Genomic DNA, 20335 nt, shown 5'->3' with positions numbered 1-20335 from the left:
GTCTGGTGACACTTGATTTTCTCTCAAAACTCTCTGAATCTATCTCCAAATTTCTTCAAACCTATTCACAAAAATTGTAATTTCTTCTTCCTCTCCTTGGTATAATGTGCTTAACCTCTCCAAAGATCTTTTGGACTATCTACCTTTCCATATCTCCTTCTCAAAGCTCTCAACTTGTCCCAATCTCTTTTCTCACCCTGTATAGCCACATCTTCATACTATTCTCTGGCTGCTCCTTCCAAAAGAAATCCTACTATTCTTAACTTGTAGGGATCTTCATCTCTCTTATTTCTAAGAGCCACCAATTCAATCCTCCTTACGAATTGATCCACATATTCACCCTTCTCACCTTTGAAAAACTCATATAGTGCTCCATAAGTCTTGAACTGATCTTCAAGTGGTTTCCAACCTATTGACCAAAGCCCTAAACAAGAACTCTCTGATCCTCAGTGGGGGCACCAGAACATGGAAAGAGAAAATCAGTCTCTTTTTGACACTAGCCTCTGTAGCATCCAATCCATTGAAAACACCTAATCCAAGGTGCACACAATCCCTACAACTATCCTTTGAATCTCTGTTGACACAATCAAACAGCTTACCCTCTTCAACCTGAGTCAATTGACCCTCCAAAGTGTCCTCTTATGTCAGATTTGGCTCTCAACAGCTCTGATCTTCAACCCTATCTCCTCTCCTCAGTTGACCTTCTCTGACAACCTCCTGACCTAATCTAACCCAAGCTAACTCTTAATTGACCACTATCTACTTGTAATCTGATTCAGTTAGCTATCCTCTAAACCCTACTTGACATGTCACCTATCCTCTCTTGACTCTTATCTGACTCAGGTCTTGTTGAAGTGATTCAACTAACTCTTATTTGACTCAGGTCTGGTTGAACTGATTCAGCTGACTCTTATTTGATTGAACTCATTTAGCTGACTAAACTGATTCAAATATCTTCACCTTTGTGTCCTCTAAGACTCACAAACATCCAAACACTCTAGACCTAACGACCCCCAAACTGATAACTGTTGACTCACAGCTAACTCTGAAATACCATTTAGCCCATAACACTGTCTACCTGACTAAAACTATCCTTTGACTATCAAAGTAAACCCAAAATAGTTTCCTCTCAATCCAAAAAGACTAATTCTAGCCTTCTACACACTTAGCTGGTTGTTTCTGACACTTTGCTGACCCTATCAGACATTCTTGACTCTCAACTGATGCTGTCTACATAGGACTCCCCAGTCTACCTTGCCCTAGCTCTTTTTAAAAAAATTAAAACAAAGTCACAGTTTTATGACACAAACATAAACATGAGAAACACATAGATTGTGAATAATGCAATAGATTTGCCACATCTGGGTCTTGTGAAGTGTCGATCGACATTGCCTATACATACATGCATGAGTCGATTGCTTGAAGCATAAAACATAAAGGCCTTATGCATAGAGCCTCATGTATAAATCTCTATGCATAGAGCCTACGCAGAGTCTTATGCATAGAGCCTACGCAGAGTCTTATGCATAGAGCCTTATACATAGAGCCTACGCATAGAGCCTTATGCATAGAGCCTTATGCATTGAGCCTTATGCATAAATCCAACGCATAGAGCCTTATGCATAGATCTCTACGCATAGATCCTTATGCATAGAGCTCTACGCATAGAGCCTAAGCATAGAGCCTTATGCGTAAAGCCTATGCATAGAGCCTTATGCATAGAGCTTGCAAGAGCCTATGCATAGAGGTAAACCTAAACCCAATACCCAATACCCAAGGGTGCAATAAAGGAAAAACATGCTGTAAGCAATCAAAAGAAGAAGAGAGCTTACCGCTCTTATGTGAAGCTAAAAGAGAGGATTAGTGTAAGAGCTGCAAAACAAAAGAGGCAACCTCACAAGATTGTTGAGACCTCCTACAATACTGCTTAGACAAGCAGGGTGTGGACAATGCCCCTTTCGGCGGATGATAGCTTTTGAGGACTTTCCACATGCTCCCCACTAAGCTAAAGGAAACTTCTCTTTTACAAGAGAAAGATAGTGAGAAGATCGAGGGATACCCCTCTACTATAACCAGGTCTACTCGCGATAACCACTCCTAACTTGATATAAACAACATTCTAGAAAGCCTACAATAATGCCCCGTATCTCTATGCATAAGCCTAAACCCTAAACCCGACACCCAAGGGTGCAATAAACATGAGGTTAAATGAATAAAAGAGCTTACCTTGACAATGTCAAGCTGAAGGAGAGGATAACAACACAAGCTTAAACAAAAAAGACAACATGTGATATTAGAACATTGTTGAGACCTTCTACAATACTGCTTAGACAAGCAAGGTGGTCAGTGCCCCTTTCGGATCATAGCCTGTAAGGACTTTCCACATGTTCCCCACTATTAAATCCAAAGGCAACTTCTCTTTTACAAGAGAAGGATAGTTAAAAGATCGAGGGCTCCCCCTCCACTATAACCACCTACTCGCGGCGGATAACCACTCCTAACTTGACTTAAACAGCATTATAGATGGCCTATAATAATGCCCCATATCTCTATGTATAAGACTAAACCCTAAACCTAGAATGAGGTTACGATAAACATGAGGTTGCAATGAAGAAGAGATCTTACCTTGATAATGTTAGCCGAAGGAGAGGACAACAATACAAGACCTACAAAACCACATGAGAAAAAGTGATTAGTTACACATTCAAATTTCATGCATGCATAGCCTATGCATAAACCTATTGCATAAAGGCTATGCATAAGGGCTATGCATAAGGGATATACATAAGCATATTGCATAAGGGCTTTATGCATAAAGGCTATGCATAAAGGGCTTATGAATAAGGGCTATTGCATAAGAGTTTATGCATAAGCCTATGCAATAAGGCTTATGCATAAGTCATGCATAAAGCCTATATGCATAAAGCCTATTACTTCAAATCTTCACTCCCAAGTGTTTCTTCTCAACAATCCCAATTAAAACAACACATTCAAAACATCATAACACAAGAACTCATCCATAAGCCTATGCAATAAGGCTTATGCATAAGTCATGCATAAAGCCTATATGCATAAAGCCTATTACTTCAAATCTTCACTCCCAATATGTCATGCATAAAGCCTATATGCATAAAGCCTATATGCATAAGAACTCATCCATCCATTCACAATTGATTACACCAAAGCACTCTCTCTTCTTCAATCTTGCAAAAACAAAGCCACTCTTAACAACCCTGAGACCCTGGGCTCAAATAAAAGGAAAACAAAAACATAAAACTTGAGAAACCTCCACAGGTAGATCCCAACACACAGCTCTTCAAACCTTCTCTCTCTCTCTCTCTCTCTCTCTCTCTCTCTCTCTCTCTCTCTCGCTCACTCTCTTTCTCTCTCTTAATTGATTAAAAATATAAACAACCATATAAAACTTCATATCATCATGACGATGCCACCATATAAAATTATACAACATATTAGAAAAAAGGGTTAGGGGGGATACACGTTCAGTAGAATTTCTTGGCATGGCCTCATCCACTACGACCTCCATATCCTCCATATTTACTTGTAGAAAGTACCGAGGGAAGAGTCCCTAGCATGGCTATGTTCCCCATTACATTAGATTCTCATTTGATTGTGCTATACTTTTGTGGTTATAAACTTTTCTAGCCAACTTGACTCGTGCGACATCATCCTTGGTAGACCTTTTATGAGGGAGGCTACATTGGTACATGATTGGGATATGGGCCACATATATTTATAAAAGGATTTGCAAATCCTCAAGGCCAATTTTCTCTTGTGGAAAGCACATCCTATGGATGATGGTTTGTTTGGAAATGATTCACAATAGTACAAGTCTGTGAGGCACTGGAAAAAACACAGAAGGGTAAGGATGAAGATATCTTATATTCTTCTCTTCCTTGAGGAGACGATTTCTGTGAAAATTTGATGTATCTATTGGCAATAGTAAGACATGATGGGGAAGGTAGAAACAAAATATATTGAAGAAGACTCTAAGGGAAAAAATGAGATCTCACTAATTTGAGAATGATGAGCCCATTGTTATTAACACTCCTGAGCATGTTAGCACATCAACAATCAAAGATAGTTCTAGTAGTGAATTGAATGAAACCATCAGGAATCATGTCTTAAAATGAAAGGTTTGAAAATGGCTAAAGAAGAAATGCTCCTAGGCTAGATGTCATAAGCCCTGCGAAGACAACCGACTGATGCATAATGGATAAGATACATCAAGGCTACTGAGATTCATGAAGAGTTCTCTAAGAACTAGGAAGAAGAATTGAGTTAGGTGATGATACATGAAGATGATGAGGTGATGCAAAATCTTGAAGACAAGAAAAAAACTTAAGTTTCCAAATCTGAAAGGTAAAAAAGAAAGAAAGCCTTTGTGGAAGGCTAACAAAAGAAGCCAAGAAGACTATGGCTCAGAAGGATGATGAGGAACCATATTTACATAAGGTTCTTGAACACTTCAAGATCTTTGCATCGATGAGAGGAGCCTAGTTCATTTGAGAGAACATCACTCAAAAGATGGGTTGTCTAGAATCTCATATGATGGATTGGAAAAGTTTAAGGAGGTGGACATATCGCAAACCCTAGGAAGGATCCCAAATCAGTGTACATTGCACCAACTGACCTAACTTCAAAGGGAGAGGAGGAATTGATAGAGTTATTAAAGGAGTACAAGGATTGCTTTGCACCTGGACCTAAAGGATATAAATCATAATTCCAATCATTGAGGGATCAAGGCCTATGAAGCAAGACCTTATCAAATGAATCCTAAATATTCAACAATTATAAAGGAAAAAACTGATAAACTCATTACTATGGAGTTCATTTACAAGATTAAACACACGGATTGGGTATCACCATTAGGTGTATGCATGAAAGGGTGATACACTCTGCCTTACAAGTAGAAATTGCAAGTAGTAAAGGAAGTATAATATTTTTTTCTAATAGAAAAAGGTATTTGTTCAAAGCTTTATTGTTTTAAATTAAGCAATGGCTGTAAAGAAGTTTTGTTTTAATTTTAAATCTCCTCATTACACTACTACTTCCCTTGAAACCACTTCAAATATTAAAACTATTGTTCCTTACATTATATGCATGCTTGAGCTACACTACACATGACACTACACTCATTCTTCTCCGTTGGTCCTTGCTTGTTTGCATTTCTCTATTGCTACACTTTTGCTTGCATTTTTCTAGCTACATGCACTTACTATTCAATGAGCACCAACACTTCTCCAGATGTAGGTAAGCAAGAATCTTGTGCCTACTACCGCAAGTCTGCAGTTCACAGAGCCCTCAAGTGAACCTCCATTTGACTTGCAACCAAAGAGTTTGGTGAAAGGGGATTGATCACAATTCTTGGCATCACACGATGGCGAGCTGCATCTCTGCCAAGTTTGGCCCACTCCTTTATATAGTTCTCCACGCAGTAGTAAGCGATCTGTCGCTCCACATCCACCTCACTGACCAATTGTCTCTGGTGCTCAATCTCGTGGTCCCGCTGCTCTTACAACTCTAGAGTGAGCTATGACACCTGTCGACATAGCTCATCTAGCTCGGCATCTTGAAAAGTGAAAGTGAACAATATTAAGACAAATACAAGAAAGCATACTTGCGAAATGGAAAATTAATTTAAACAATGTTCTCACATGGCTAGGGGGTGCTGGTAAAGGTGATGCTACCCCAAATCTCCCCTCAGCCTAGCCTAAAGTAGAAGCCTGGGTGTGAAACTATATGGGGCCACACACAAACAAGATAAAATATAGGTGGATAACTCCCCAATGTAGAAATACACATCATAGTTAAATTAATCTAGAAGGGTTTGGTCCCGAGAATACCGTACTAGTGGGTCTGCTCTAAGAAGAGAGCCATGATGTGTTGAATAGACTCTGTAGTTAGCATGATGGAAGGTTGTTGCAAGATTAGGGTGTCCAGTTTTGTCCAGTTTATCCTGGACTGGGACAATTCTTGGAGAGAAAATCTAGGGAGGCAAGGTACTTCAAATGAGATCAAGAAACTAATCAAAACTACACATGCACTCAAACTAACCCAATATAACTTAAATTAATAAAAATTAGTATAATTAATCAAAATTATTGAAAAATATAATGAAATAATCTTTTCTAGTTAGAGTGATCCAATTTTTTTCCCATAGATGCACCATTACAAGTACACTAATGCCTAGGTTCTAGATGATTTACATCAAAAATGTCTCACATGATGCATCATAAATATATCATGTGCCGTTGTGTTTGGCACATGAATGGTAGTGTTTGGCACATGAATGGTAGTGACACTGAAAAATTTACATGCATTTTAAACAAGGCAAATGATGACATACACAATGTTTATTCATTTCATAAATAAAAAAAACATTGTACAATGCACTTACTTGTTGATCATGCGCAGCACCAACAAGAACTCTGCCTCCTCTCCCTCAAGGAATTGAACCACTCTGCAGTTCACCTTGGGAATCCTCTTTTTTTTGACTCGATTAGTATTCACCCATTCTTGCCAAGATTTGAGTTGATGGTTGTAAGATTCCTCCCTCCAGCCTTTGAGATGAAAAGATGTAAGAACCTCCCCTTCTGTTCTTCTAATCATCCCCCCCTCAGAAATGGAAAAAGATCTTGTTTTACCTTGTTTTAGCCTTGAAAGAGAAAATATCTAGAGAGAGTTAATTCAAAATTGAGATATCCTTGGATACAAAAATCCTCCTAATGTCTAAAATGGATTCCTCTGAAACAGAAGTTCAAAATGATTATTCTCCATGATTAATCATTCCTCCTTTCCAAAATTACTAGAATAATCCACTTCCTTTTTAGAATGAGTTAAAGAAATTTTTTTCTACTCATAAACAATCTAAAAAGGATTTACCATATTTTTACTACCCAAAATCATGAAGAAATTTTTTTCTACTCATAAACAATCTAAAAAGGATTTACCATATTTTTACTACCCAAAATCATGAAGATATCAATTCCCACCCTCTAGCTCATCAAGCTTAGAGATTAGATTTGAAATAAGAGACTATCATTGAGAAGCATCCTTTTCCAAAAGATCTAGCCATAAAGATGGCTAATCTTTTTAAGAGAGAGAGATTTGCTTAAAGAAAGCATTACAATTAAGCATAAAGATTAACTTAATGCTAATTAAACATTAAGAATCTTAGGGAAAGCTTCATCTGAATAAAAACCAACATTTTGAAAGCTTCTCAAGCTTGAGAGGGGTTGAGAAGAAGAAAGTCATTGAGATAATTGAAAAACCATAAAAATTAATTTTACCTCCAAGTTTAGCTTGATTCTTTATTAGCAGTAAAGCCCCCAACCAATCAATTGGTCCACCAAGAGGAGAAGAACAAACTTACTTTATCTATCGTAATAACAGAAATTGAGTCTTGATTTACGGATCCATCAGTCCAGCCTAACCCCATCCAGAGTAGGTGACTTAGCCTACGAGCTTTTTCTACCTCATCATCTCAAAGTTCATGTTGTATCTCATCTAAACCTTCTATAGAAATATGTGCCAAACCCAAATCATGAAAGAGACGGTAAAACTTCAGTGGTAAGATACCCATTGGCTTCTAGGTTACACTAGTTCCTTCTTTTATATAAGTCGTAACTCTTACTTGTCACTCGCAGTAATCTTACTTCCATCGATTCCCTTTCTTTCTTAATCTCCTTTATGGCAACAAGAATTGGTTTTATCCATGATGATTTCTCACCTTCAAGACGCAAGCGAGTCTGTGAAGAAGGATTTTATAGCATTGTATGAGCGCTCACTTTTCCCTCACTTGGGAACTTCTGTAGCTCAGACCAAATGGCGGACCTGTCGAGACATAACTAGGGTAACACCGTGGGGTCGACAGCACTTTCGTAACAATATCCGCTTGGCTATGGTTATTGAAGCCTTGGGTTTGGGTCCCCAATACTACTGTGTGATGAGATCAAGGCATGGTGGATTTTCTGAGCGGGTCTTCTTACTAGCATGTTTTCTTCCTCACCAGAAGATATGCCTTTATTCCGTTTTTGGCTTGCATCTCAGAGGTCCTTTTAATAGGTCACCTCATACCAATGAGATAGGTGCTGCAATAACCGACCGAATTATTCCCATAGATGAGTTACCTTATATGTGTGCAGCTTGTGAGTGTTGCTTTTGTGACCATATGATGGACGGGCTTATGGAATTGTAAAAAGTTCTTCTATCTTGCTGTAAATGTTCCAAGAGTGAATAAAGTTGAAATCTTTGTTCTTGTCTTGAGTCTTGCTGTAAATGTTCCAAGAGTGAATAAAGTTGAAATCTTTGTTCTTGTCTTGAGTCTTGCTCTCTTTGAGACTTTTCTTGGTGGTTAATCTTAATTAAATTTTCTCTTAGTCTCATATTCGTGCATGTTGCAAAATTACCCCAGTTTGCGAGATGAGGACATCTCGCGTTTTTTAAGTGGGAGAGAATGTAAGATTCCTCCCCAGCCTCTCAAAATGTCCAGCATCTTCCCCCTGTAATCAATTCCCTCTTCAGAAACATAAGAGATCTCGTCTTTGCCTGTTTTGACATAGAGAGAGAAAATATTCTAGAGAGAGAATATTTAGATTATGAATATTTTTGGATAGAAAAATAACTCATCTTATTAAAATAAGTTCCCCTGAAACAGAAATTCAAAAAGAACTTTCCAATGTGCAATTGGAATTAATTGGAAATGGGTATGAAGGACCTTAGCCTAAGGGTCTAGATTTTCACAAATTTTTGGATTATGGTCCAATTAGGGTTCCTATGGACCAATAAGATCAATCCATGTGTGGGGAGGAGATAAATCTAATTTTGTAAAAGATGATACCCAAAAATGAGTAAATGCTCACATAAGATGAAGAGTTGACTATGTACAAGGTTTATTAGTAAGAAACTATGAGTAATATCAAAAATATGAGATATTTTGGGTATCCAAAAATGAGTAAATGCTCACATAAGATGAAGAGTTGAAAATGTACAAGGTTTAATAGTAAAAAACTATGAGCAATATAAAAAATATGAGATATTTTGGGTATCCAAAAATGAGTAAATACTCACATAAGATGAAAAGTTGAAAATGTACAAGGTTTATTAGTAGACTATGAGCAATATTAAAAATATGAGATATTTTGGGTATAATGATTTCATTTTGACACATATGTAAGGAAGGGGAGTCCATTAAAGGAGGTGTATATTTCACATGCTTGAATGAGTTTTAAACTCATAAAAATTGAGATATTTCATCTCTCCTCTCTCCTAATTCAAGTCTAGTTGCAAAAAGTTAGCTCAACTGACCTAAAAATGGTCAAAAATTGACCAAACTGAGTTGGAAAATTCTAGAACCAGTTTGTTTGGTTAGGAGCTCACTTTTTCTTATAACTAGAGGCCTTCCCCTTTGTTGAAACTTAACAATGTCTAATGCATTGTTACTCTACTCCACCCAAGCCAAGAACTATGAATTTGTTAATAATTCATTAGTTTTTGACATTTCCCTCTTCCAAAGATTGGTTGGCCACTCTTGTTCAAACAAGAGTTGAACCCTCAAACCATCAAGCCAAAGGAAAGCTATCAAAGTCATTAGTAAGTTGGTGATTCTTCTTTCTTTCAATTATTTTATGGATTTTTATGGTTTTAAATGGTTTTTATGCTTTGTCTTCTCTAAAAATGTTATGCCTCATTACAAAAAGGCATTCCCCTCTCTTCTCTAACAAAACCAACCATTCTCTATCCTAGGTGAATGGTTAAGTGATTAATGTCAAATTTTTATAATGTTTATCTCAATTAAGTGGAAAAAAATATTTACTTTAGGATAATTTCAATATTGGTGTACTTTTAATTAGTTTTAAAGACAGATAATTGAAAAATGGTTAGCCATACAAAGGAGGTTATGGCAAAATTTTTAGAAATTAGTAAAAGAAAATTTATCTTTTTTTATATAAAAGAGTTACTTTTAGCATAATTGAATTTCATGCATAGAGGTATGCATAAAAGATGAATATTTTATTGTAAAAGTGTTACTTTTAGCATAATTGAATTTCATGCATAGAGGTATGCATAAAAGATGAATATTTTATTGTAAAAGTACTACTTTTAGCATAATTGAATTTCATGCATAGAGGTATGCATAAAAGATGAATATTTTATTGTAAAAGTGTTACTTTTAGCATAATTGAATTTCATGCATAGAGGTATGCATAAAAGATGATTGTTTTATTATAAAAGTGTTATTTTTAGCATAATTGAATTTCATGCATAGAGGTATGCATAAAGGATGATTATTTTATTGTAAAAGTGTTACTTTTAGCATAATTGAATTTCATGCATAGAGGTATGCATCAAAGATATGGGATGTGATAAGATGCATATGAGATGAGTTAGGATGTGATAAGATGAGTTAAGAAGTGATAGGATGTGTATGGGAGGAGGTAAGAAGTGTATGTGATGGGATAAGATGTATATGGGTTGTGATAGGGTGAGAATATGGATGTGAATGTGGATGTGTATGTATGGATGTATGCATGTAGATGTGGATGTGGATGTATGGATGTGAATGTGGATGTGGATGTGGATGTATGGATGTGAATGTGAATGTATATGTATGGATGTATACATGTAGATGTGGATGTATGAATGTGGATGTGGATGTATGGATGTGAATGTGCATGTAGATGTGGATATAGGAAAGAGGATGTATGAATGTGCATGTAGATGTGGATGTATGAAAATGGATGAGTATGTATGGATGTATGAATGTGCATGTAGATGTGGATGTATGAAAATGGATGAGTATGTATGGATGTATGCATGTAGATGTGGATGTATGAATGTGGATGTGGATGTATGGATGTGAATGTGGATGTGGATGTGGATGTATGGATGTGAATGTGGATGTGTATGTATGGATGTATGCATGTGGATGTGGATGTATGAATGTGGATGTGGATGTATGGATGTGAACGTGGATGTGGATGTGGATGTATGGATGTGAATGTAGATGTGTATGTATTGATGTAGGCATGTAGATGTGGATGTGGATGTATGGATGTGAATGTGGATGTGGATGTGGATGTATGGATATGAATGTGGATGTGAATGTATGGATGTATGCATATAGATGTGGATGTATGAATGTGGATGTGGATGTATGGATGTGAATGTAGAGGTGGATGTGGATGTATGGATGTGAATGTGGATGTGTATGTATGGATGTATGCATGTAGATGTGGATGTATGAATGAGGATGTGAAAATGGATGTATGCATGGATGAGTATAAAGAATAATGAATGTGAATGGGTATGGGAAATAATGTGTCGTCGATATGAGTAAAGGGATGAGAATGAATACATATGAATGGAATGTGGAATAAGTAATGTGGATTGAGGAGGTATAATATGGAAAGACGGAGTTCGATATAGAAACTATATTTTGTGACTGTTTCATTGAATTCTGATATGGTCCACAATATCTGGGGGATAACTTCTTATACTTCCCAAGAGATAAAGAATTTCTTTTGGGCCGTACTCGAATGAAGACCATATCTGCTTCTTTGAATTCTCTCACTGTCCTCTTCTTATCTGCATACTGCTTTTGTCGATCTTGGGTAGTCTTTTAACTGATGACCAATTCCTTGGCATCTAAAACACCGGTTCTTACTTCTGAACTCATCGTTCTGAATCTTTAAAACAGGTGGGGCTCCCGAGAAAGTATTCTGGGGAAAGGTCTTCCTTTTTTAAACAGAATCTTTCTTTTATTTTAGAGAGGGAATAATTATAAGATCAGAAAGGGAGGTTCTTACTCCTGTATACCTCGAAGGCTGGAGGAGGAATCTTACATTCTACCCCACTTAAAAAGGTGCGAGATGTCCTCATCTCGCAAGTAGAGGACAACTCTTTTTTCTTAAGATCCAATTTATTCTGGGATTCCTTATATTCTGGTCAACCCAACAGAATACGGGGATAAGTATCCCTTATATAGAACTCATCATTAAATAACAATTCATTCAAATCATATCATCCATATTTTTAACACGATAATGGTCCATTAGACCGAAAAATTTCTTTCTAAACATTCCTCCACGGAAATTTAAGTTAAGCAATTTCTCAAATTGTCATCCCTTAACTTGATCTACCGTAAGAGTTAACAGTAGCAATTTGACAGCACAATCCACTAATCTCATAGTGATTTGCTGAAATCATTATCATCATTCCAGTTATGAATATCATCACAGGGACTCATCCCATTCATCCTCATTGAGGATTCGTTCAGCTTATTACATTTCAACCAAATTTCAGGGATCAACATTTTTCAATCAGAATCCAAATCAACTCATCAGTTCTCAAACAGAATTAAAAATCATATCAACCACATTCGAATTCATCATCTGGATAGCATTAATGCTTATAATTTCAAGTCTTAGATTTACTCATATATAGTCTAAGCCTCAAGCAAGTCAGGGTTCCATATAATTGCGGTACTTCCATTTGAAGACCCAATTACTAATTTACGAAATTAGTTTGAATATCAAATTGTATGAATTATATCACACAATTACAACCTTTTTGTGCTTCTTGATAAATTTTTGACATATTTGGCTTCTCAGTTGATCTTTATTAACCAATTCACTCTGATACCAACTGTGAGATCCCTGTCACCACCGCGCAATGGATTCGGGGTACTAGCAGCGGAAGTAGCACTTCTTGCGTGGGGCAGGGTCCCACACTCGGGGCCTCGTCCACGGATATCTGGACAAGAGACTAATCCGTCGGTATTTCCAAAACCGAACCCGGAAAAACTTCCCTTACCCGAAAAGCACGGGCGATTCCATCAGGATAACTTTTTACTCTAACGTAGTCAAGATCATTACTGATCACGCTGATCCGACTTCACCTATAAAGATACTCGGTCAGATCAAGGAAGAAACTTGCACTTGGATCATTGGGATCAACGCTTTTTTCCCCATCAAGAGGCACAACCGTTGATTCCTATCCATAGAACAATTACTATCCGAGATTTACTTTATCTATCGTAATAACAGAAATTGCACTTGGATCATTGGGATCAACGCTTTTTTCCCCATCAAGAGGCACAACCGTTGATTCCTATCCATAGAACAATTACTATCCGAGATTTACTTTATCTATCGTAATAACAGAAATTGAGTCTCGATTTACGGATCCATCAGTCCAGCCTAACCCCATCCAGTCCCATGGGTTAGCCAACCGCCCAACCACTGTAGTGATGGGATCCAATTAAGAATTTGGTTAGGTTTTGTCCCGGGTACCAAGGAAAAGATTCCAAGGCCCCCTAGCTGGAAGTTTATGCAAACATAAAACTAGTCACACCACTTACACACCCACAATATGAAATTGCCTTTTTCAAAAAAATCCTTTAATGAAACCAGTATGTCACTGATGACAATCCTCAAAGTCTCTGGTTGAATCCTTATTTCCAGTCATTCATCGGTATACTTATGGCATCATTGGCAACCAGAACGCTAACCACTTGTTCACTCAGGGGCCTTTTCCATAGTTCCTAGCTCATAGTAACCGGTAATATATTCATATAATAGAATGGAATCTCCGTGGATATTCATATAATAGAATGGAATCTCTGTGGAAGATCAGCAAGATCAACCCACAGATCCATATAAAAGAGCCATGGACTCATCCGTTGGAGGAAGGACCAGCAAGGTCAATCAACCAGATCCATGCCCGGTTTCAAAAAACAACTCTTATTCCTTGTTCCAATATCTTCCACGATGCACGTGTGGGTATCTTCGGCGACCCAGAGCCCGAGCACCGTATGGTCAGCACCCTCTAGGATCCTTCACAGGTGACCTAGTGCTTCACTCATAGGCCGCTTCTTTGGTCCCTCATCCACCGTACCAGAAGCTCACCATTTAAATCGAACCGAGGCTGGTCAAGACCTCGGTCGACCTTGCTACGCGAGACGTCCTCCATTGACTCTCTGTCACCCAGCAGTTGCAACTTTATCAGTTAGGTCTCCATGACCTTAATCCATAAGACGGTCAAAATGCTTCCCCAGCATTCTTGACATAAAACAGTCATTTACAAACAGTCACAAAATACAGTCATTTACAAACAGTCACAAAATACAGTTTCTATATCGAACTCCGTCTTTCCATATTATACCTCCTCAATCCACATTACTTATTCCACATTCCATTCATATGTATTCATTCTCATCCCTTTACTCATATCGACGACACATTATTTCCCATACCCATTCACATTCATTATTCTTTATACTCATCCATGCATACATCCATTTTCACATCCTCATTCATACATCCACATCTACATGCATACATCCATACATACACATCCATACATCCACATCCACATTCACATCCATACATCCACATCCACATCCATACATCCACATCCACATCTACATTCACATCTATACATCCACATCCGCATTCATACATCCACATCTATATGCATACATCCATACATTCACATCCACATTCATATCCATACATCCACATCCACATCCACATGCATACATACATCCACATTCACATCCATACATCCACATCCACATCTACATGCATACATCCATACATACACATTCACATTCATACATCCACATCCACATCCACATCCACATCCATACATCCACATCCACATCCACATTCATACATCCACATCCACATCCACATTCATATATCCACATCCACATGCATACATCCATACATACACATCCACATTCACATCCATACATCCACATCCACATCCACATTCACATCCATACATCCACATCCACATTCATACATCCACATCTACATGCATACATCCATACATACTCATCCATTTTCATACATCCACATCTACATGCACATTAATACATCCTCTTTCCTATATCCACATCTACATGCACATTCACATCCATACATCCACATCCACATTCATACATCCACATCTACATGTATACATCCATACATATATATTAACATTCACATCCATACATCCACATCCACATCCACATTCACATCCATACATCCACATCCACATCTACATGCATACATCCATACATATACATCCACATCCACATCCATATTCACATCCATATTCTCACCCTATCACAACCCATATACATCTTATCCCATCTCTTACCTCCTCCCATACACATCCTATCACTTCTTAACTCATCTTATCACATCCTAACTCATCTCATATGCATCTTATCACATCTTATCACTTCCCATATCTTTTATGCATACCTCTATGCATGAAATTCAATTATGCTAAAAGTAACACTTTTACAATAAAATAATCATCCTTTATGCATACCTCTATGTATGAAATTCAATTATGCTAAAAGTAACACTTTTACAATAAAACATTCATCTTTTATGCATACCTCTATGCATGAAATTCAATTATGCTAAAAGTAACACTTTTACAATAAAACATTCATCTTTTATGCATACCTCTATGCATGAAATTCAATTATGCTAAAAGTAACACTTTTACAATAAAATATTCATCTTTTATGCATACCTCTATGCATGAAATTCAATTATGCTAAAAGTAACACTTTTACAATAAAATATTCATCTTTTATGCATACCTCTATGCATGAAATTCAATTTTCTTTTACTAATTTCTAAAAATTTTACCATAACCTCCTTTGTATGGCTGACCATTTTTCAATTATCTATGTCTTTAAAACTAATTAAAAGTACACCAATATTGAAATTATCCTAAAGTAAATATTTTTTTTCACTTAATTGAGATAAACATTATAAAAATTTGACATTAATCACTTAACCATTCACCTAGGATAGAGAATGGTTGGTTTTGTTAGAGAAGAGAGGGGAATGCCTTTTTGTAATGAGGCATAACATTTTTAGAGAAGACATAAAGCATAAAAACCATTTAAAACCATAAAAATCCATAAAATAATTGAAAGAAAGAAGAATCACCAACTTACTAATGACTTTGATAGCTTTCGTTTGGCTTGATGGTTTGAGGGTTCAACTCTTGTTTGAACAAGAGTGGCCAACCAATCTTTGGAAGAGGGAAATGTCAAAAACTAATGAATTATTAACAAATTCATAGTTCTTGGCTTGGGTGGAGTAGAGTAACAATGCATTAGACATTGTTAAGTTTCAACAAAGGGGAAGGCCTCTATTTATAAGAAAAAGTGAGCTCCTAACCAAACAAACTGATTCCAGAATTTTCCAACTCAATTTGGTCAATTTTTGACCATTTTTAGGTTAGTTGAGCTAACTTTTTGCAACTAGACTTGAATTAGGAGAGAGGAGAGATGAAATATCTCAATTTTTATGAGTTTAAAACTCATTCAAGCATGTGAAATATGCACCTCCTTTAATGGACTCCCCTTCCTTACATATGTGTCAAAATGAAATCATTATACCCAAAATATCTCATATTTTTAATATTGCTCATAGTCTACTAATAAACCTTGTACATTTTCAACTTTTCATCTTATGTGAGTATTTACTCATTTTTGGATACCCAAAATATCTCATATTTTTTATATTGCTCATAGTTTTTTACTATTAAACCTTGTACATTTTCAACTCTTCATCTTATGTGAGCATTTACTCATTTTTGGATACCCAAAATATCTCATATTTTTGATATTACTCATAGTTTCTTACTAATAAACCTTGTACATAGTCACCTCTTCATCTTATGTGAGCATTTACTCATTTTTGGGTATCAAATTTTACAAAATTGGATTTATCTCCTCCCCACACATGGATTGATCTTATTGGTCTAGAGGAACCTTAATTGGACCATAATCCAAAATTTTTTGAAAATCTAGACCCTTAGGCTAAGGTCCTTCATACCCATTTCCAATTAATTCCAATTGCACATTGGAAAGTTCTTTTTGAATTTCTGTTTCAGGGAAACTTATTTTAATAAGATGAGTTATTTTTCTATCCAAAAATATTCATAATCTGAATATTCTCTCTCTAGAATATTTTCTCTCTCTATGTCAAAACAGGCAAAGACGAGATCTCTTATGTTCCTGAAGAGGGAATTGATTATAGGGGGAAGATGCTCGACATTTTGAGAGGCTGGGGAGGAATCTTACACCTTGTCCAATCTCCTTTTACAGAGTGTAATAGCAGAGCCAAGCTATGGAAGCTTGAGTTGCAAATGATTTGGCTCTCATAAGCTTACTCATTAGCTTATGAGTTGCAAATGATTTGGCTCTCATAAGCTTACTCATTGTCTCCTCTCACCCTCTCTAATATCCTCTTTCAAAGTGCAGTAATAGCATAGCCAAGCCCTTGGAACTTGCTCTACAACTCCTTCTCTTATGTACATCTCCCTAGTCTAAGTTTTTTCCTCACCATTCTATTTTCCCTTTGCCATCAAGGTTTATAATCTCCCTAATATATACATCTGATGTCTTCTTCTAAAGCTCGAAGGCCTCCGATCAGTATTCAATCTCTCTCTTGTAGCAGTGGTCAGGGCACTGGAACATCAAACAGTACGAGAAGTGGAATTGGATTACGATGCAGCTTAGTACAAGAGGAACCCACAAGGTGTCAAAGCGATACGTTGATATACAAAGTCACCATTGGAAAGGGTGGATATTGGAGTTCAAACAAGATCGTGATGGAAAAAAGCTAGCCAAGGTCCAACATGTTTACAAGGCAAACAACAGAGCTGACACTAGCAGACCATGACCAACGTCAACGATTTCCTGCAAATTGTAAGTAATTTCACCACTTTATATTCTTGTTTTTAAATCAATTTTGTGCTAATAATGGTATACTGAGCACTGCTTTGATTGTTCTTGGGTTCCTCTGCGTAGATATTTTTCCCTCAAACTTTGGTGAGTGGGAGCCTATGGAGGCAATTTCAAGAACCTTTGAAGCATACCATGTGGAGCTTGGTAGTTTAATCTTTGGAGGGTGTCCAGCTACACAACTTCTTGCACGAAACATCTTCTTCTATGAGGATACATATGTGGTTCCCACGACAGTAAATGGTACTAGAAAATTAGTTCTAGAACCTACACCAACTCTCACATCTATTGAATGGCCAATTCCAGATAATGCTTCAGTGGCCATGGCTTGTTTGCAGATCGAAAGCAAGGTGCAAAATGCTATGAAGTGCACATATGGATCTCACAAAGCAACCATAACCTGCTTCATATACCTCTACACCTCTTTGTGTACCTGTTCCGTACAAGTGACACACATCGCACCCCAACTTTATGGATTGCAAAGGGGGAGAGAGCTCTCACTTGTTTCTTATCAACTGCATGGGATAAAAAAGTTGTTCAACACAATGGAGACGCGGAGTAATAGTTGAGAAGGTTGTGATGCGCTACCATATTTCCAAGCAACAGTTGTCCATTGTGTTTCCTTACAGGCGATGGAAGCTTACAAATGGAGAATGGGAGGCGTAAGACTCCGACACAACCTCTACAGAACAGGGTGTGCTACATATATCCATGCAAGGTGGGGATGTAGAAGATGTTGCTGTGAATGATGACTGGTCCCTTTCCAACTTACGTGACTACTTACTTCTTCGATGTGGTGATTTTGCTTTGATAATCAACGGAAGAGTAGTGCGCAAAAGGTAGGAACGATCTTTTCTTTGTAGAGAAATTACTTTCCCTGGCTGTGTAGCTATCAAACAACCACTGGATATGTAATCTTGGATTGAAGTAAATACAATTTCAAGTTTTTTGCCTCACTGTCTTATTAAGGTTTTTCAATTGTCTTGTGCAAGTTTTATTTTTTTGTGATAGTGTAAGGTTGGTCACACAAGCATCTGTGGCTTGAGCCACTAGTAAATTAGAAATGACCTGTGAGATAGAAGGATACGTTCTTGCTTTCGCATACCATTTTTTTTAAATTTTTTTGTACTTTAAAATTTTAAAAGTTTTTAAAAATTTTATAACAAGGTCGCCCATTTATAAACGATACTTTACTCATTTTCATCAATTGACAATTACCGTTCTCTCCTAACACTTGCTGTCAATTTTGCACACCTTTCTGTATCACACACTCTCTCTTTCTTGCCAATCACTCATAGTCATGGCACCTCTACTTGACGCACTTATTGCACAGCTACAAAAGCTTGAGCTACTTCATAGGGTTGACGAGATTGTCCCTATGTTTGAGGGAGCAATTGATGTGCGTGCAACAATGCATCTACACGCGGATGCTTTTACAGATATCATTGAGTATATGGATCAACACATCAGCACGTACTCCATCATGTTTGAGGGTGATGAGAGCCTATGGGTTCCGGTTGACCTCATCAAGGAAGACAAGAATTTTAGATTCTGCCTATCAAGGTTTTTAAAATCCCTCACAGAAAAGGACTACAAGAATGAGGAGGAAGACTTGCTCTTGGATCTACAAATGGGCAACATCGGCACTTCCTTCATGAGCTGGGACATGGTTTTGGTCCTTCTATTACAAGAGGGTGTGGCGAAAGAAAGTGGCAAGGAAAAAGAAAAGGGCAAAGCAAAGCTAATGGAGCAGGTCCAAGAGGCCCATGCTAAGAAAGAGAATGTTACAGAACAGTGGGAGGCCTCAATGGCATTGGTGGCTCTACAAGAGAATGTCCCCGAGGAGGTTCCAGACCTACTTCTAGAGGGCAATGAAGTACTTGAGGAGGTCCCAGACCTACTTCTAGAGGGCAATGAAGTACTTGAGGAGGCCTCAATGGCATTGGTGGCTCTACAAGAGAATGTCCCCGAGGAGGTTCCAGACCTACTTCTAGAGGGCAATGAAGTACTTGAGGAGGTCCCAGACCTTGTTGTCATGTCTTTGCATCCAATCATTATTGATGGGAAAAAAATTTTGTTTCTAGATGACATTGCAAAGACACTTGGGTTTCGCGAGGATGAGGCATTGTCTATTATTGCCATGAATGCTGGGGAACAAGACAAAGGGAAAGTGAAAATCTCTTTTGAAGATGACAACCTCACAAAAGCGCTTGCATACGATATTGGTAGTTCCTTGGAAGATGTAGTGGCCAAAGCGCTCATTGAAATAAAGCAAGATGTGCAATTCTATAAGAGTGTAGCTGCCTTTGAACCACACATGCCCTTGATTGCTGGCGATGCTCAAGACCAAGGAAGCATAAACTTGACAAATGAGCAACTAGTTGCAAGTGACTATGCAACTAAGGTATGTCCTAACTTCTTAGTTGTAAAGCAAATGATTTTTAGTTGTATCATTTCACGCTTCCTAACTTCTATATTGACATGTTGATAGACTGCTTTTGAAGTGGACAAGTTTGCTATGCGCGTAGGAGGAACGCGGCCAAATTT

The sequence above is a fragment of the Cibotium barometz genome, chromosome 12, assembly GCF_041138505.1.
Source record: "Cibotium barometz isolate CiBa-2024 chromosome 12, ASM4113850v1, whole genome shotgun sequence".
In the NCBI taxonomy this organism is placed as follows: domain Eukaryota; kingdom Viridiplantae; phylum Streptophyta; class Polypodiopsida; order Cyatheales; family Cibotiaceae; genus Cibotium; species Cibotium barometz.
The sequence above is the reverse complement of the archived record's forward strand: the minus strand, read 5'-3'. Positions refer to the sequence as shown.